This window comes from Lissotriton vulgaris, chromosome 3_1, assembly GCF_964263255.1.
Source record: "Lissotriton vulgaris chromosome 3_1, aLisVul1.2, whole genome shotgun sequence".
Lineage (NCBI taxonomy): Eukaryota > Metazoa > Chordata > Amphibia > Caudata > Salamandridae > Lissotriton > Lissotriton vulgaris.
The window spans coordinates 488944473-488965141 of record NC_141689.1 but is presented as its reverse complement, the minus strand read 5'-3'; positions in this window follow the sequence as shown (position 1 = coordinate 488965141).

Below are 20669 nucleotides of genomic sequence, written 5' to 3'. Positions count from 1 at the left end.
GATTGGAATGGAAAATGCTACTTTCCCTGTAAGCATCTGTTTGTGGCATGTACTGCTGTAGATTTACAGTCACTAGATAATCCTGCAATCTAGTGTTGAGCCCAAATGTGTGCAAGTTGTTTTTGTTCGAAGTCTTTCAAATTAGGGATTGTGAATCCTCCTCCTTCGTAATAGGCATGGGCATCGACTCCCTTGTTAGAATGTTTTCTCGCATAGGGGGTGAGGATGAAGGTGCAGTGTAGCGGTGTATAGAAAGAGATACCTATGAAAGAGTGTTTACTGCAAAGACTGCAGACGTCCAAGGAGGAGGGTGGGCACATATGAATCTACAGCACTAAATATCACAAACAAATGCTTACAGGGTAAACCAACATTTTCCATTCAAGGCATGTGTGGCTGTAGATACACATTCTGTGCATAGACTGTAAAACAGTCCTTCACACAAAAGACCGTGGCTAGCTGGAGATAAGGAGTTTTGAAGTAAAAATTGTCAGAACTAGCAGTTTTTCGCAGAATATAATCACAATCCAGATCCGACAGGGAATATTAGATCAAAAGTATGGCAAACATGGCAAGTATGGTAAGCATTAATATTTGCACAGCTAATGTAGGCGGCCTGAATGACCAGAGGAAACGACATAATGTGGAGTATTTTGCACAATTTAACAATATTGATATCCTCTGTATGCAGGAGACCCATCTCCCCTGGGCTAAACAAAATATGATGAAAATGAGGGGGTATGAAATTCTATCTTGCTCCACACAAACGTCAAATATTAGGGGGGTTGCCATATTGGCTAAACCTTATCTGGGGGGGGGGGGGGGGGAACGCAAGCGTCATAAAGCTGATAGTGGTGGTAGATGGGCGATAGCAGAACTCAGCCTAGGGTACACTCTTTGTGTGGTATATGGGTCAAACCAAGACGACCCGGAAGTCTTTGATTTTCTGGAGGGAGAGTTATCAAACTGGCCAACACCTATAATAATCTGTGGGGATTTTAATATATCGGTGGATTGGAATGATCCCGCGGGCCATTCGGGGCTGAAACAAGGGTATTCCGAGCCTTGGATTCCCTAAAGAATTCTCATGGGCTTAAGGACGTCTGGGGGAAAAGGAACCTCTTGACCAGGCTACACCTATTTCTCTTTCCCTAATGTGAAATACACCAAGCTAGATTACTTTTTGATCTCCTCCTCAGAAATGAATAAGGTTGACATCAGAAAACTCCCTAAATCAATTTCAGACCACAAACCTCTGATCATGACATGTAAAATTCCAAGCATGGAGAGGAAACAAACCAGCTGGTCGTTTGAGCGGAAGTTACTGTTAGATACCAGATTTGTAGAACATCTTAGAAAATGGGCTGAGGAGTTTTTTGATGCCAACCGTTATAGTATATCGAGGAATCTGGTATGGGAAGCCTTCAAGGCCTCTTTGGGGGGAAAAACAATTAGCTGTTCAGCTAGGCTTAGGAGGGAGGATAAGAGAGAGGTCGACAAGCTGATGGATGGGCTCGCAGCAGCAGAAATACAGCATATTAGAGAAATCAGTTTAGGGCAGGAGGGTCATGAAAGCCTCATAAATATCACAAATATCAAAGCTAACCTCCAGAAAATAGTTACGGAGAAGGAGGCTAGAAGCTATCAAGTATCAAGGGCAAGACGATACGAAACAGGGGAGCAAGCAGGAAGAGCTCTGGCCCTGCAGATAAGACAGGAAAGGACTAAAAACCTAATTTTGTGTATACAGGAAGAGGGTATAGAGTTTACAGAGCCCAAAGAGATATTGAGAGTATTTCATGATTTCTACCAAAAATTATATGACGAAGAAGAGCAGACCAGAGAGCTAAAGCCGGGCTATGCAGATAGTGGTCCCAGATTAAATGTGCAGGGTCGGGAAGAACTGGAAAAATATCTACAGATTAGTGAGGTAACAAAAGCCATACACGAGCTAGCCGCGGGTAAGGCTGCGGGTCCCGATGGGATACCCCTCGAGGTATATGCGTGTTTAGAAAAACAGATTGCCCCTATTCTGCTTGACCTATTTAATGGGATTCTACATACAGGGAGAGTACCAGAATCATGGAAAGAGACGAAAATCATTATCTTCCATAAGAAGGGGAAACCCAAGTAATTACCAGGATCATACCGCCCCATATCACTCATAAACGCAGACACAAAGCTATATTCAAAGATCTGGGCGAGTAGGTTGGGGGGGGGGATCATTGGCCAGCTCGTGCCCCCGTGGCAGCATGGGTTCGTGCCAGGGAGGGGCACCACTGACCATATCAGAAGGGCAACAGCATTGTTCGACGCGCAGGAGGCCGCGGGGGAGGAGATGGCCATGATCCTCCTCGACGCAGAGAAAGCCTTTGACCGCGTGGTCTGGGACTATCTCTGGGGCATCTTGGTAGGCAGAGGGTTTGGTAGCAATTTTTTTGAGGGCTATTAAAGCCATGTACCTTAATCCGGTGGCTAGGGTTTCAGTTATGGGGCATCAATCTGATAAAATAATAATTAAGAGGGGGACACGTCATGGGTGCCCCTGCTCTCCGATTTTATTTTCTATGTACATAGACCCCTTTATACAAAGAATCCTGGCCTCAAGACAAATAAGCCCGGTGGTGGTCAATGGATTCACCACTAAACTGTTAGCCTACGCAGATGATCTGGCAATAACAACTGTGGACCCCCACCAAGCAATGCCGGAAATAGTACAGTTGGCCAATGAATTTGGCAGCTATTCTGGGTATAAGCTGAATGAGGGGAAAACCCAGATTATCTGCACAAAGAATATTAGGAAGAGTGATCATAGGTTTGTAGAGTGTGCCATATACCTCGGGGTCAAAATTAATTTATCAGTTGAGAAGATGGTTGAAGAGAACTATCTTCCACTGCTGGGCTCAATTGAAACAGAGCTGAGAAGAATTGATGTGTTGCACCTATCCCTGATAGGTAGGGTGAATGCCCTAAAGATGACTATATTTCCAAAAATGTTATACCTTTTTAGGGCTATTCCCCTATTTATAGGGGAAACAATGATTAAGAAAATTGAATCCACGTTTGTCAGGTTTGTGTGGCAGTACGGCAAAATCAGACGCTCTATTAATTATCTATCACTGCTGGCAGATAGGGGTGGTTTGTCGTTGCCGAACCTAAAATTTTACCATCTGGCTTGCCTTCTTACACAAATGAATATATTGATTCAATCCGAACCCCTGCAAGCAGTAGGATCTAATGAGAATCAAGATCCCCCCTCCATATTTGAGATATTGCTGGGTAGAACGGCTTATGGATTATTGCAGTGCGAAGTGGATCGGAGATTCTACAGCAGGACGAGATATAAGATTATTGAAGTGGTTTGGTGGATGTGGAAATCTACATGCAAAACCCTGGGAATCCCTAAAATAAATGCTAACACTAGTCTGTGGAAATCGAGCTTATTTGCCCATCTCGGCCAGAATGAGAATAGTTTAATTTGGAGGGCACAGGGGATAAGATGTGTGGGCGATATTATGTCGGGAGAGGAGATATTCAGTTTCAATGAAATACAGCGAAGGTTTGAAATCCCTGGAAATCACTGGTTGTTATATTGGCAAGTCGCCCAAACCATATCTGCAATAAGACCAAAATTAGTGTTGACACCAGACAGCCAACTGATAGGGTATTTAAAAAGAGGGGGAAAGAAGATTGGTATTGCCTATAACTTTCTGACATCCGGGCTCCCAGACGATCTGGAGAAAACTGAGGTGGCTTGGTCGCATAAGTTGGGGGACCCGGACGTAGATATAGACCTGGCCTTATTCTTAAGCAGTAAAGTATTTCGAGAATCAAACTTAAGGGTCCAACACTACAAGACGGTGTTTAACCTCTATTATACTCCCGCAAAATTGTATGGGTGGGGATTAAGGGAAGACGATAAGTGCCCAAGATGTAACATAGGTCCAGCAGACCTGGTGCATATGTTTCATGGCTGTCCCAGTCTGGCCCCAATCTGTGGTGAGATAACAACGTTTCTGAGGGGGCTGCTAGGTAATAACATCAACCTATCCCCCACCTTGGTTCTTTTAGGGTCGGACTCCAAACTTAAGGCTGGGAAACACACATAAGCATTGTTATTTATTGCTGTTGCAGTTCTTAGAATGCTGATCTCTGCTGGGTGGAAAGATTCTAACGCCCCAAGTTTCAGATGTGGTTGTCTAGGCTGCTGGGTATTCACAATCTGGAAGCCTGCCTATATGAATTTAAAGGAAGAAAAAAGCAGGAGTTTGGAAGGACTATATGGGCTCCGGTGAATATCTGGAGGAATTTAGACTCATGAGTCATGTCGGGATGAAATCTTTTTTAGGAACTTTGATTGGATGTTATTAACCTTTATACAGCTCTGATTAATTTTATTACATACCATGAATTTCTATATTTATATTTCTCAATATGTATCGTATCATCTTTGAATTATGCCAACTAAATTATTGAATATGATGGTGAATGTTGTATTTATATATATATTGTAACTGCCTTATCTCTAAAAAAACAAACAAAAAGAAACCCAACAAAAAACAAAAAAACAAAAGGTTTAGAGGGGTCCACCCACGTACATGAGAGGCTGCAAAGTAAATGAGCATGTTATTGCCCTAAAGTGTTTATACTACCTGTGCCACATTCTGACCTACTCATTCCTGTGGTGAAAATGGTGTTCCTGGCTCTCGTATTGGCTCTTCAAATGCTCGTCATTGCTGTTCCACTGCTGTCTACAAATGCAGTTAGCGATTAAAGAAAATCTATCAGGCGGCAGGAAATGTGTCTGTCTGAATATCTCCAGCTAAGACGTTTACTGCAGTGTTATGAGACAGTTTTCTCTCCAGTGACACTGTCATAGGAAGGAGTTTGCCTAAAATTCTCAGGTGTGGTGTTCCACATTGGAGTTATGTGAGAGGGACACACAGTGTGGTACTGCTGGCTCGGTTATGGAGTGCATTTGCTCTGCATCTCAAGTATAATATATTTGGTCTTATTTTTGTCCGCATAATCCACAGAAAAATATTACACATGAATTTAAAAGCTGCTACAAAAATCTGATAATTATGACTGGAATGGAAAATGTTACTTTCCCTGTAAGCATCTGTTCGTGGCATGTACTGCTGTAGATTTACAATCACTAGATACTCCTGTAATCTAGTGTTGAGCCCAAATTTGTGCAAGTTGTTTTTGTTCATAGTCTTTCAAATTAGGGATTGTGACTCCTCCTCCTTCGCAATAGGCATGGGCATCGACTCCCTTGTTAGAAAGTTTTCTCGCATAGGAGGTGAGGATGAAGGTGCAGTGTAGCGGTGTATAGAAAGAGATGCCCATGCAACAGAGAGTATTAGGAAAGAGGGTTTACTGCAAAGACTGCAGATGTCCAAGGAGGAGGGTGGGCACATATGAATCTACAGCACTAAATATCACAAACAAATGCTTACAGGGTCAACCAACATTTTCCATTCAAGGCATGTGTGGCTGTAGATACACATTCTGTGTATAGACTGTAAAACAGTCCTTCACACAAATGACCGTGGCTATCCTGTGAGTGTTGCACATAATTGAAACGGTTTACGGAGTGCTGCTTGGCTAGCGTTGGCTTTTTGGCGGGCAAGCACGTCCACACAGTAGTGTTTTGTGAAGGAGTGTGGTGTGGACCATGTAGCCACCTTACAGATGTCAGCTATGGGAATGTTTCCCAGGAAGGCCATAGAGGCCCCCTTCTTTCATGTAGAGTGGGCTCTCGTTGAAGAAGGGAAAATTATTTTGGATTTTGCGTAGCTTGTTTGGATAAATTTGACTAATCATCTAGCTATGCCGAATTCAGATACAGCCCTCCCTTTACTGGGTTCAGAAAATACAACAGAGTTGTTGTGTCTTTCTAACAGGTTTCATCTGGTCTTTTTGGTACATGTGAGCTCGCCTTAAATTTAAGATATGGAGAGCCCGTTTCGCAACCCAGTCCGGTTGTGGAGAGAAAAAACCCGAAAGTTCAATTAAGTGGTTCAGGTGGCATGATGAGGCACTTTTGGAAGAAACTTTGGGTTGGTGCAGAGAACAACCCAATCCATGTGTACTTGAAAGAAAGGTTCTTCTAGTATTAATGCGTGTAGCTCACTTACACACCTGAGTGAAGTGATGCCACCCTCCAAAAGAGAATTTGGAGGGGGCAGGTGCGGAGGGGCTCAACAGGCGGGCCCATAAGCCTTGTGAGAACAAAGTTGAGGTTCCACGTTGGGGCCAGGGAACCCGAGAATGGATGACCTTCTTGAGGCCTTCCAAGAAAGCCTTAATGACTGGCATTCTGAAGAGGGAGATGTGTCACCTTTTCTGAAGATATGCAGTCACTGTGGCCAGGTGAAGGCTAGTGGAAGTGAAGGCTAGACCACACGTTTGCAGGTCGAGTAAGTAGCAGACTATATCCTTAACCCTGGGTGTCAAAGGGTCAGTTTGTTAGGAAGGACAATAATGGACAAAGCATTTCCATTTGGCAGCATAACAGGTTCATGTGGTAAGACTGCATGCTTCTTTCAGGATGCTCATGCATTTGGGTGGTAGATTAAGGTAACCAAATTATAGGACCTCAAGAGCCAGATCGCAAGATTGATCGATTTGGGTGCCTTATTTCTCCATGGTTCTGCGTGAGAAGGTCCGGCCTTTAGTGGAGTCTTTTGTGTGGAACCACAAAGTGTTCTAGCAGTCCGGATGCGGGTGAGAGAAGTTTGCCGTAGCCTCCAAACCACAATGGAAGGAGGGGGAAAGGCGGAATAGCGCAGGGAACAATATACAACTAATTCATGCACAGTACATTGCCTATGGGCTATGGGAACCTGGAAGCAAAGGTTGGACATTTGGCGTTTACTGTGGTGGTGAAGAGTTCTACTTGGGTGAAGCCTCAACATTGTAAGTACGGGAGGAGATCATGCAAGTGGAGGTCCCACTTGTGGACTTGTTGCCACCTCCTGCTGAATAGGTCGCAAAAGTTGTTGTCCACTCCCAGGAGGTACTCCACCAACAGGCGAATCTTGTTGCAGCGGAATCTCCGCCAAATGCAATGGGCGAGGTGAGAGAGTTGGGGAAATAGAGTACTACCCTGTTTCTGAAGGTAGTACATGGCTGTCATATTGTCTGTCCGGATGAGGAAAACATTGCAAATCACATGACTAAGAAAAGCCTTCAGCGCTAGGTGAATGGCTAACAGCTCCAAGTAGCCGACGTAGAGACCATGATATCTGGGTTCCCATTGCTGTTGGACAGTCACATCCTGTAAGTGCGCCCTTCACCCTGTGAAGGAGGCGTCCGTCGCAATGGTGATCTACAGAATTGGGTGAGTAAAGGACGCCCCTGAAACAGGTTGTTGGTGTGGTGGCTGATCAACACTAGATCTTCCCAATGACCTTCCACTTAAGACAACTGGTGCACTAAGCACTCCTGAAACGGATGCATGAGTAACCCTTTGTAGTAACAGGTTAGTTGTTCCCTCAGCCTGGTTACATCTAGGTTATACATTTCCTGGGATCCTTGTACTTTGCATTTTTTTTTTAACTTTATTTTTCAATTTTCTTATAGGTAATACAACTTCTACCCCAAACCATGGCATCTTTAAAAACACATTTGTTCACAGGTCGATGGACTCATTATGGCACATTTGCGGAGTATGACGACTTTCTAAAAGTATACAAGACAATGCAGTTAAGAGGTGGAACATCATCAGCTTCCTCGTGAACACGTGAGGATATCCGGTCAGGCACAGCATCCTGCGCAAGTTCAGGAACCCCACCTTGCGCCCCTACCCTTTCTCCCTCCGAGTCACACTCAGAGAACAACTCCCCGCTTGTCCCCTCAGAATCACTGGGTGACGAGGACCTCTCCGCTGCCAGCCCGGTCATGCACATGGTTCGCCACGCTAGCAAATCCTCATGCAGTTTCTCATCCCTCCTAGTGCGTTGCATATGCGTTTCTTCTGCTAGTGTCCATTCTTTCACATCTCTGAGCCATGCATCTATCTCTGGGGCCCGCTTACCCATCCATGTAATGGCAACCCTGCGCCTGGACAGCACTAGCATCAATTGTAAAAGCTTATATGAGAGTTTCCACTTCCTTGGCTTCGGGACCAATACCAACAGACAATGTATGGGCGTGAGCTCTATTTGGTGTCCCGTGGTGGTCCCCACTTGGGTTACTACCTCAGACCAAAATCTCCCCACCAACGGACATTCCCATGCCAGGTGCAAGAATCCTGCCCCCCCCTGCGCCGCATCTAGGGCAATTGTCTCCACCGCTTCCCGAGAATCGACTGATCGACTTCGGAGTAAGGTAGTACTTAGTATTTTTACCTTCTTTTTGTCCCCTGCCAAAATATCAACTCGTGAGGGAAAAGGCAGATCTGCGTTGACTGGGGGAAGCGGCGTTGAGACTTTGATCAATTCTTTATCAGAGCCAGCTCGTTCTTAGCCCATGAGATTGCATTGACAGAGCGAAGACTCTCCTTAGATCCCCTGCAGACCAAACATTCATTGTTAGGTGGCTTGATGGCTGCACGTTCTTCTGAATGCCCTCTGGCCCTAGCCATGGACTCCCTTGATCTAGCAAGAGGTGCCAGCCAGTCATCACAGGCACCTCTGGAAATGTTAAAAATATGGACGTTCCGATCACCCCCCTACCTACGGAGATGGCCCAAGAGGGTGCACCCTGTGGTATTCCTCCACGCATTGCCACAAGGTCCGTGCCCAAACCCATTATTTCATCCATGGCTCCAACCCCGGAGCTGGCCGTAAAGAGAAGAGGGGAGGGGGCCCTCAAAGGCAGAAAAATGCTAAACTGCAAAAAACAAACAGGAATGATGGAACAGTATCCCCATTGTCTTCAGTGCCTGTGCCCATAACCTCTACTTCTGCTGCTTCAAATGTGGATTTATTGGGGGCTCCCTTGTTTGATGCCCATGAAGTCTTGTTGGTTAAAATCGGGGCTCTGTTCTCGTCATTTTTATCCCCGATCCTCGACAGACTGACTTTGATTGAGGAAAGACTAACCAACTATGAAACGCTTCTTGCATCTAAAATTTGTACCATTGAGGACACTTTGGGTAAAATTATTCGGCCATCTGACATTCAAACAAACGTCTTGTGTGACCCTGTTAACCCTAAATCCCCTCCCACCATTCCCCCTTTATCCAATTTACCACTTGTATCGTCTAGTAGGAATGGTGGGGTGGTACTGTCTCTAAGGATGACCTAGTCCCACTGGGTGGTCATGAGGGTGAGATAGGGAAAACGTCGAGTGAATTTGCCCAGCTCATTCCGAGTACTCCAAGTGGGGGCGGGTAGTAATCCCCAGAGCTGGCCTCCCTGTAACTTTATCCAACACCTATCTAATGTTGGGACTGGAAATCAGGTCAACCCCACTTATGGGCCCTCCAACCGTGACACATTAGCCGTGCAGAATTCTCTGGGCTGCAGCATAGACGCAAATGGTCCTAGAGTATTACACCTTCCTCCGGCCGCCGCTCCTTTAATGGTGGTCCTAAAGAACGTACCGATTCTTCAGGAGGGGCAGATAGAACCCACTGAGCAGTTGATGGCTAAAACAATGCACTGGCTTAGTGCTTAACTGAAGGTAGATGGGTTTCAGGGATGGGATATCTGTAACCAAATGATTATGGTTAGACGTGCATCTTGGGTTGGACACTCCACAAAGGAAGGGTGGGGTGACTGTGTAGTTGCCAACTTTAATTATTGGGTCACTTAGGGAGTAGAAATCAATGGCACCATTCCGGTAAAATTTCTCTCTTGCCTTTAGGCCCCATTATTTTCCTCCATTAGAGGGCGGGAGCAGACTCACACCGGAAAAACCTATAGGTAGTCTCTTTGATTTTAACCACACTAATAGATTTGCTCCCTTGTCTGGTTTAGATGCGTGCGACTGACTGACTCCTGTAGTTCTATCTGCGATAGAGGTCACATTTAACTTACCTGCCGCTTCTAATGAGATTGTTTCAACTCTTCCGCTGGTTACAACGGGGGGGGGTCTGAGGATCCTGAGGCCCTGATGCTGTTAGATCAGGGTGTAGGTATCGCTCCCTGCACATTAAGTTTGCTATCATGGAACACTGCTGGTTTATCACGGAAGACATCTTCTTCTGATTGGTCTACTCTTATTGAGCTTTATGATATTATTGCCTTCTAGGAGACCTGGTCCGTGAATACTATTTTCCGACCAGGCTATTTGTCCATCAGCAAACTGGCCATTGCGAACCCCAAGGGGCGCCCCTCGGGAGGTTTAACTGTTTGGGTAAGATAGCAGGTGGGCATCCAGGTAGCCGAACTGGGGATTGACAATCCAGATATAAAGGTTTTTTTAAATAAACTTTGAACATGACCCTGATATATATATATTTTTTAAACCATTTTTATTGTTTTACAGCAAGAAAGAACATACAACAAGCATGTCAATATCGAGCCACACTCCCACTTTTCTCCCTCCCCACCCTCCCCATCCCCCTCATGATTCAGAGCCCAGCTACCTTCTCCCAAGTGTCCAGCCATTACTGTCCATCTAAGTCCACTGCAGGAATGTCTCCCGGTCCCATAGGCCCATACCCCCTATGGCAATCATACATGCAAATATTTTCGACCCCTTAGAGCCCTCCATCTAGCCCATGGTACTGTCGCCATTTCCCCCACACTTTTCGGAACTTCTTGGGGCACCCTCTGGATTTCCTGGCTACGTCCCTTTTGGCCACTACCAGGGCTAGTACCAGGAAAATCAGCAATGGTCGGGCCAAGTCTACATCATTGGTCATCCCCAGTAGTATCAACTTCTGGTCTGATGGGATGTCCGCCCCTAATACCTCTCCTAGTTCGGTCAGTATCGCTCCCCAGTAAGTTTGAATACGAGGGCAGGTCCAAATTGTGTGTAAAAAATCTCAGCTATCGTGGCCACAGTGTAGACAACTGGGGTCAGATGTCCTCCCCATCTTATATAGACTCACTCTGTCAAAATAGGACCTATGTAGAACCTTGAACTGCATCAAACGGAGACGCGATTTAATCGCCACCTCCCTGGGGTGCATCAGTACTACGCCCCAGTCCACGTCATCCATGACTCCTACTTCCGGTTCCCACTTCGCTCTAAGGCCTTCTAGTTTGTTTGGTCTGTTGTTCATTATGGTTTTATATGTTAGTGAGACTGCCTTCTCAGGGATCCGTTCCTGTAAAAGGCGGCCTTCCAGTGGGGCGTATTCAGGGTGTGGCTCTGTCAATGTCCCCTCCGCCCTCCATGCATGTCGCAGTTGCATATATTTATAAAATTGGGAGCGGTGGACCCCAAATTCTGTTTGCAGTGTTGAGAAGGACTTCAGCGTCCCACTTTTAATTGCATCTCCTAGAGTAGAGATACCTATAGCGTCCCATCCCTGGAACCCTCTCAGCTTGCTAAGCTCCTTTAGCCATGGGCAGTCCCACAGCGGTGTTTGCTTCGTTGGTTTGTGTGCCCAGTTAATTGCCTTCGTCGCCCTTTTCCAGGCCTCCAGCGTTATTCTAGTCGCCCACAGTAGTCTGGCCTGCTCTTTTCCTTCGTATATGTAGTGTATACACATGTGGGTGCCCATAGTGTACCTCTCCAGTGCATATGTGGGATGTGTGGCGGGTGCGTTTACCCATTCATTAATGGGGGCCAGGTGTTCCGCCCAGTAGTAGGCCTCTAGATCCGGCAGCTAAATCCCCCGTCATATTGGTGTCTTTGTAGGGTCGATAATGCCACTCTCTGTTGCTTACCCAGCCATAAATAGGACCGCAACTCCGCATGGAAATCTGTGAAGTCCTTGCATTTCATGGGGAAATATTCATTTTGAAATGCATATAAGAATCTAGGGAGCGAGACCATCTTAAACATAGCTGCCCGTCCGAGAATGGTCAGAGGGAGCAATTGCCATCTGTGGGCGTCATCTGTAAAGTTGCGTAGGACGCGGTTAATATTTTGTTCATAGGAAAGGTTACCGTCTGTCGTGATAAAGATCCCCAGGTACATAAATCCCTCCCCAGTTGTCTGCAATCCTTCTGGCAGCGTGGGCCAATCGTCCCTTCCTCGGGGGTCATAGAGTGTCGACTTGTGCCAGTTTATCTGATACCCAGACTTGGCTCCATATTGGTCCAATTCGGTAAACAGTGTCGGTATGGTGGTTTCCGGTTGCGTGATATAGAGCAGGACATCGTTTGCGTATAGGGACAATTTTTCCTTGTGGTCCTCCGCTCTCACTATCCGGAATCCAGTAATCCCTACGTTCTGTCTAACCGCGCAGGCCATCACTTCGATAGAGAGGGCAAACAATAGGGGGGGACAGTGGACATCCCTGCCTGGTTCCCCGGTGTATGGGAAGGCTCTCGACAGTGCCCCATTAACCCTAACTCTAGCACTAGGGCTGGTGTATAGAAGGTTCATTTTATGCCTGTACTGGGGTCCAAATCCCATGCGTTCCAAGACTCCCTCCAGAAAAGGCCAGTGGACAGCATCAAACGCCTTTTCTGCGTCTAGGGACAGGAACCAGTGCGGTTCCGGCCTACCTCCTACCTCCTGGAGCCAGTTATGAGTCCGTCTTAAATTATATCTGGTCGCCTTTTCTGGGATGAACCCCGTTTGGTCAAGGTGGACTAACCCTGGGATGATCCGCCTCAGGCGAAGAGCTAGAATTGTTGCATACAGCTTCACATCTACATTTAAGAGGGAAATGGGGCGGTAGGATGAGCAGTCATCTGCTGGCTTTCCCTGCTTATAGATTGGGACAATTGTGGCTTGTCTGAGGTCTAGCGGGAACTGTCCTTCGACCTCTGCGTCCAGGAAGAGGCCTAATAAGTGGCGAGTCAGGAGATCTGCCGTTTTTTTGAAGAATTCCTCGGGGAAGCCATTAGGACCCGCGGCCTTGCCCGCACGGAGCTTGGTCAGTGCCACCCTAACTTCCTCTTCAGTTATATCGATCTCCAGGTCTTTTTGATCCTCCTCTTCAAATTTCGGGAGATTGATATTTGCCATATATTGTAGCGCCTCCTCTTTTGACCCGTGGTGTCGTGCAGCATAGAAGGTCTCATAGCACTCAGCGAATGCATCTGCTATCCTGGCATCCGTGCGGGCCCACCCAGCGCGTCCATCTTGTACCTTCTCCACCCATCGATCATTTCTCTCCTTCCTGCTGAGCCATGCCAAGAGTCTCCCGGATTTGTCTCCTACATCATAGATACGGTGCAGCATCGCCAGTGCCTGCGACTTTGCCTCCCCCGTCACTAATTGCTTATACTGGACTTGCAGATCAGAGAGGCATCTAAGTTTCCCGGGGTCCCTGTTGAGCAGGTGTTCACGTTCCATCGCCAGTATCTGTGCTTCCAGATCCTGGATCTCAGCCTGGACTTTTTTCCTATCTTCCACCAGTCTACACTGTGCCCTGTTTCGGAGTACCACTTTAAGAGCCTCCCACAGGACTACCCGCGAGTCCACTGAGCCTATGTTTTCTGCCAGATATACCTTCACGTCCGCTCTCAGTCCCTTCAGGATTGTCGTGTTCTGCAAGTCCCATGCCGATAATCTGATTGTCTTGGGCCCCTCCCTCCTCTTCCTACCCACCTCTAGTATTAATGGGGAGTGGTCGGACACACCTCGGGCACAATATTCCGCTGTATCAGATACCTGCAATGTCTGTCGCGCCGTGAAAACGTAATCCAGGCGAGAGTATACTTTGTGCGCTCCGGAGAAGAAGGAATATGCCTTTACATCCGGATGGAGCCATCTCCATACATCAAGCAGGCCAAGCACATTCATGGATTTGGCTAGCGGTGTCACATTCCGTGGTCTGTTGCGGTCACCTGTTCTATCCACCAAGGGGTTCATTACGTCATTAAAGTCCCCCCCAAGGACTTGGATAGTGTCTGAAGTATTAAGGATAATATCAGAGACTCCCTTTAGTGTACCTGCCTGAAGTTTAGGGGGGGCATAGGCTGAGACAAACGTGTATTCCCTCCTACCCCAATGGCCGCGTACTCCTATCAATCAATCAATCATGACACTTGTATAGCGCGCTACTCACCCGGAAGGGTCTCAAGGCGCTTGGGGAAGGGGTCTGCTACTGCTCGAACAGCCAGGTCTTGAGTTGTCTCCTGAAGGCGAGGTGGTCCTGGGTCAGCCGAAGGTGGATGGGGAGGGAGTTCCATGTCTTGGCCGCCAGGTAGGAGAAGGATCTGCCTCCGGGCGGGTGGGTGTGTGGAAGGTCAGGCGGTCGTTGAGGTACTTGGGGCCCAGGACGTGGAGAGACTTGTGTGCGTGGGTGAGGAGCCTGAACGTGATCCTCTTGTTGACGGGGAGCCAGTGCAGGTCCCTCAGGTGGCCGGAGATGTGGCCGCGTCGGGGGATGTCCAGGATGAGTCGGGCGGAGGCGTTCTGGATGTGTTGGAGTCTTTTCTGTAGCTTGGCTGTGGTTCCGGCGTAGAGGGTGTTTCCGTAGTCCAGTCGGCTGGTGACGAGGGCCTGGGTGACCGTCTTCCTGGTTTCGGTCGGGATCCATCGGAAGATCTTGCGGAGCATGCGGAGGGTGTGAAAGCATGAAGAGGAGACGGCGTTGACTTGTCTGGTCATCGAGAGGGAGGATCCAGGATGAAGCCCAGGTTGCGTGCGTGGTCTGTTGGCTTGGGGGCGGTGCCCAGGGCTGGGGGACACCAGGAGTCGTCCCAGGCGGAGGGTGATGGTCCCAGGATGAGGACTTCCGTCTTGTCTGAGTTCAGTTTCAGGCGGCTGTTCTTCATCCACTCCGCGACGTCTTTCATCCCTTCGTGGAGGCTGGTTCTGGCGGTGTCGGGGTCTCTGGTGAGGGAGAGGATCAGCTGGGTGTCATCGGCGTAGGAGATGATGTTGAGGTTGTGTTGGCGTGCGATGGTGGCGAGAGGTCTCATGTAGACGTTGAAGAGGGTGGGGCTGAGTGATGATATGTGCCCTGCTTATCTGTCCACACTTGCGCTACTCTCATAGGTGGATGCTTCTTAATTAAGATTGCCACTCCTCTGGAGCCCGAGGTAAACCCTGCATGAGCCAGGACCCTATATTGCCCCCTTGCCAAGAAGGCACATTTAGTGCCTTGTAAGTGCGTTTCCTGGAGGAGTACTACATCTGCCCCAGATCTTTTCACATATTTGTTGACTAGTCCCCGTTTGATTTTACATCCCAGGGCGTTTACGTTCCAGGTTAGTACTTTAAAGCCCTCCCTGGGCGTGATGTCTTTTTCTGGGTTACCCATGGGCATATCTTTGGATTGAGATCTGATGGCACTTCGTGTCCCTTGGCGTGAGTCGGTGTGTAGTTCTCGTGTGTGCTCGATAAGACATGATAGAGAACAACCCTCCCTCCCCCGCTTCTCCCCACCCAGTGAACGTGGACCACTCCCCCCACCCCCTGTCCCCTTCCATTCCCTCAACTCTCTTCAACAGGAAACAACTGTAACTCCCCCCCCCTCCCCACCACCCCCCTTCAGTCTCATCTTTCGTAGAACCAAGACTGTAGGCGGAGAGGGTCTGTCGCCCTCCCTCTGGACCCCCCCTTCTTAACCTACAATTGTAATATGCGTTGCGGGTACGTGCTCCTTCCCCGCCCTGTTAACCTATCATGTCTGTGGACATAAGAAAAATAAACAGCAAACATTAGGTAAAAGGGGTGTGTATAACTTGCGTGTCCCTCCCTCGATAAGCTGCTTCGAAGGTGCCAGCCCGATCCCCTCTCAGGAATGTGAGTCTTGTGTCCCATTGCCCAGTTCTGCCGCCACGTCGGGCGTCTCTTGTTCCAGTTCACGAATGGCAGTCACCAAGGGATGTGAGGAGCGGCCCTCTTCTTCATCCCCTTCCGATGTCCGGCCTACTGAGTCGTCTTCCCCTTCTGAGCGACCATGATTGGTCAGGCAGCTGAACCTAGACCCAGTCACCGCACTCCCTGTTGAGGACGCCGAATTCCGTCGTCGTCGTCCCGCTGTGTTAGGTCCCGGATACGGCGTCGTCTGCGTGCGCCTTCTTGTTCGTGGTTTCTTGATTCTTTGGGTCTTAGGGGGACTGCGTCGAAGCCTGGCTGCTGCCAATTCGTCCCGGATCCTGTTCCGTTCCGCCGCTGCCCCTCGGAGCTCAGGTCTCTCCTCAAGCCATTGCCATGCCTCTTCCGGTCAGTTAAAGAAGTGTGTTTTACCGTCGTGTATCACTTTCAGTTTTGCTGGGAAGAGCAACATATATGTAATGTGGAGATCCCGCAACTTCGCCTTCACCGTGTCATATGAGCGTCTTTGTTTCTGTACCTCCTGGCTGGGGTTTCGCCAGGAGCGCCCTGTGCGCCCGTTCAATTATAAAGCAGTTTGAGAATTGTGCCTGTGGGAACGTTTGCTTCAGCCAAGCGAGCAGGAAGGCTGCCATTTTCACCCCTTCGATTCCTTCTCTAAAACCTTCGAAGCGCAGGTTATTGCGTCGTGCCCTGTTTTCCGTGTCATCTACCTTCCAGAGCAGCTGCTCTTTCCGGAGAGTGGTTAGAGAGTCCTCCGCCTCGCTGATCCGCGTCTCCGTCGTCGTCACCCTCTCTGTCAGATTCCGAAAGTCCCGTCGTAGAAGCAGCACCTCTGAGCCTAACTTTCCAATCTTGACCTCAAAGGCTGTTCTCGAGTCCTGAATGTCCGACGTGACGCTTGTATAGCACTCATAAGCAAATCAGTGTCCGAGCGTGTGCCTGTGACCGTCTGAGGTACCTCTTTCTGTAGACGGTCCGTGGCATAATTATCCAGAGTCTCCTGGCGTGAGGATTTTGCGATCGGGTCTATCTTTCCCATCTCAGTCTCTTCTGCGCTCTCTCCCCTTCAGACGGGCCTCTCTCTCACTTCTTTGCGGCAGTTTGCTGTCCGTGAGGAGGACGAAGGCGGAAGGAAGTGCTCGTAGCGAAGTCCCTCGTGGGCCCCTGATCTGGCTCTAGTGCATTGCGTGACTCTGCTACGCTTTTGCTGGGCAGCACTGCCCGTCTTCTGCGCTGCTTCTTCGCGGTCTCGCTCTCTCCTCACACTGGTTGCTCCTGCGCTTCAAGTACCTCAGGGTACCAATGTTCCGGGGGGCTCGGAGCACAGCGGGTAGCCCCCCTTTGCTTCTCTCACGCTTCACTCTCCAGGCTGGGCTCTCTGCAACCCTTGTGCCCTGTCCCGCCGCAGCCTTCCCTGGCGATGTCTGTGCCTGCAGACCTGGGTATTATCCTGCCTCAGCCCCTTCCAGGTGGCATCTCATAGGTCGGGCCCAGGGCTGTGCTGCGAGGGTCCGGACCTGCTCACTGGGCCTTCCAAGTGGTAGCTTCTGTTTCTGTCCCCACTCTCTGGTACTGTAACGGCGCAGCTCCAGGCCTGGCTGTGCTGTCTTTCTCGTATGTAGCACCAGCCTCTGTGCACTCTTTTGCCTCTCGTAGCCCAGGCCGGTCTGCCGGGTTAGCGCGCTTCCCCCTTCGCGTTGTCGGGCCAGGTCCCTTGTGCCTCAGCTCCCAAGTAGCATTTCCCCCCTGCAGAGCAGGCCCTGCCTTGGTGCGTACAGACTTACCAGCTACTGCAGGGCACCGGAGCTCGTCCACATGGGCGTTCTGCCCGCTGTGTGTACGCTGGCCTCTCCGTTCTTTCCCCAGGCCTGGGGCACTTCCGCTTCACTTTCTGCCTCGGGCCCGGGCGCTCTCTGTGTCCCGCCCACTCCAGCCGAGTAACATTCTCTGCGTGCTTCTGCAGCGCGAATCGCGTTGGTCCCAGCAGCGCTCCACGCTCCCCAGGTGTGTCCAACCTCTGGCACTCACTTGTGTGGGATCTTGGGCCCTGTGTGTTAACTTGCGCGGCCCTTTGCAATGCCGTCGGGCGCCATCTTGGTGCAGTCGCCTCACGCTGCTTCCTTTCTGTCAGCCGGATTCCTCCATTCACGTTGTTTGTCGCATCAGTTTTCGGGTCCCTGCGGGCTCCGGGACATTCACGAACCCACCTCCTTCTTTTTGGGGGGCTCGGGACTGTAGTTTACGTCGGATCTATTAGCAGCTTGCCGGGAGCTTTCACGGACACGTCCTAGCCGGCCATGTTGTTGGCCACGCCCCCATGACACTGATTTTATATTGATTATGGCCGGCGGGAAAGCCTCACCGACCATCTCCAGCCTAGATTATTTTATCAAGTCACTGAAAGGGAAACATAACTGGGTCATTGCGGGGATTTTAATTGCACGTTTGAGCCGCTGGGCCCAGAAGACGCCAGTCTTACTAGCGACGAGGATGCGACCTGGGGCATTCCATTGTTAACGCTCCCCCCAATTAATAAATGGACGGAGGCAGTACTGCAATTAAAAACTTTGACATTGGAGGGTGGGCTCAGGGCGGTTAATGGGAGATCCAAATCGGATGTCAAAGGTAATCCCATTTGTGATAATGGGAGAAGTATTACGATTGACTATTTCCTAATTAACTTAGAATTGTGGTCAAGGCTAAAGGACATGGAGGTATTAACTAGACCACAGAGCGCTCATGATCCACTGACGTTGACATTCGGGGTAAAGGGTCGCTTACTGCTGAAAGGCGGCACGGAGACCGTCACAGCAGACGTTATGTCTCACGACTGTTGAAGATTAAAATGGACACGTGTCTCTGAAGATGAGGGCACCATGGCACAGATAAGGTCTACTCTCGAAGAGTCCCTTGTAGCTGTATCCTATCTTGATTCCAGCGAGGCTAGCCTGACGACTCTTACAGAGACCCATGAGTCCCTGTTTGCTAAGCTGAAAAGCGATTTTTCAAAAAATATAAAAAGATCCAATGTAACCCCCATCCATAAAGCTGCAAAATGGTATGACGGGGAATGTAGGATAGCTCTCAGACATTTGTCCCAAGCCATTAGGGTGGGATCCGCACAGGAGGTAAGGGAACTAAGGGCAGACTATAAGGCTACACAACTCAGGGCAAAGAAGGCTTACGATGAAAATAGATGGAGGGACCTCCTAGAGGCATGCAATGGGAAAAACTGGCGCCGGTTCTGGCGCTTAATTAAATGGGGCAGTGGTAGCGCTGGTCGGCTCCAGTTAACGTTCCACCAGAAGTTTGGGTCTCACATTACAAGTCCCAATTTTCATCGCCCGTAGATAGTACTATGTACCAGCCCTGTGCTGTGACGGACTCAGTCCTTTCCTTTACACTAGTGGAAATCGAGAGAGCCCTCGATGGTGTAGCAGCAGGTAGGGCTGCTGGATGGGATTGTATCCCGGCGAATATATTTAAATCAGAACGGGAAAACTGGTTGAAATATGTCCTCTTCCTTGCTAATGGTTTGGCAAGAGGTGCACCCATTCCGGAATCCTGGCGCGTGACAGAAATCATCCCCATTTATAAAAAAAGGGGGATCGCGCCAGTACATCTACTTATAGGCCCATAAGCCTCATAGACTCCCTTCAAAAAATTGTGGCGAGATTAGTGCTAAGAAGGGTAGATAGTTGGATAGATGGAAATAAAATACTATCCACCTATCAAGCAGGATTTCGTTCCCATGTTAGCACTATCGACCACGTTTTTAGATTCACGATGATATACTGGAACACCAGCCTTCGTAGATCTTAAATCTGCATTTGATTTAGTCCCCCGCCATAAGATGTGGGAGGTTCTTAGGGAAGCAGGGATACCTGCTGATATCTTATCTTTTACTGTAAATCTACATGAGTCTACATGTGCCCAAGTACGATGGGGTCAGCAGGGTGAGCTAACAGACCGCTTTCCTGTGAACAGGGAGTAAGGCAGGGGTGTGTTCTGGCCCCTACCCTCATTTCATTGTTCATAAATAATGTTATCTCATACTACTCTGAATATTCCACGGACGCACCTACTCTTGCTGGATCCAGGGTTCCACTATTAATGTTTGCAGACGACACCTTAATTCTGTCGAAGACGCAATCATGTCTGCAACGTGCCCTTGATCGATTCACTTTGTTCTGCAATGACCATGATTTAGTAGTTAATGTCGATAAGACGAAGTTCATGGTCTTGCCTAAACACAAAATAGTGAAAGCTAGAGTGGAAATGAACAATGTGCCCCTGGAACAAACCGACTCCTTTGCATACCTGGGTGTTACTTTGAGCAAACGTTTGAACTGGAAGCCACAGTTAGATCTATTAGTCTTAAGGCATAACCAACTAGCAGGGGCTCTTCTAAAAGAATTACGGTTGTCCCAAACCAAACCAGTTGGACCGGCTCTATCTATTTACCAAGGGAAGGTTAGAGCCTCAATAATTTATGGGGCGGAACTTTGGGGGTTCGAAAACTTAGTACCATTACTCTCAGCAGATAAATCAAACAAACTTTCTTGGCTACAAAAGATTAAGGCCTGAATGGCGTGGGGGAAACTTGAGGACACCAATGCATAAGCAGATAGATTACATAATGCCTTGCAGGTTTTTCCTTCTAAGTACCCAAGTCCAGCTCAGAAACGTAGCCATAGCAACAACTATGACTTCAGAAGTTTCAGATTTTAAGATACGCAGGGCAGTTTGACAAGATCTAGTTCCAAACTTTGTACAAACCAGCTTGAGCCATTTCAGCCGAGAGCTCTTGTATGCAGGGCACACAAACAGGACATGCGATAGAGTCTCGTCCTCAG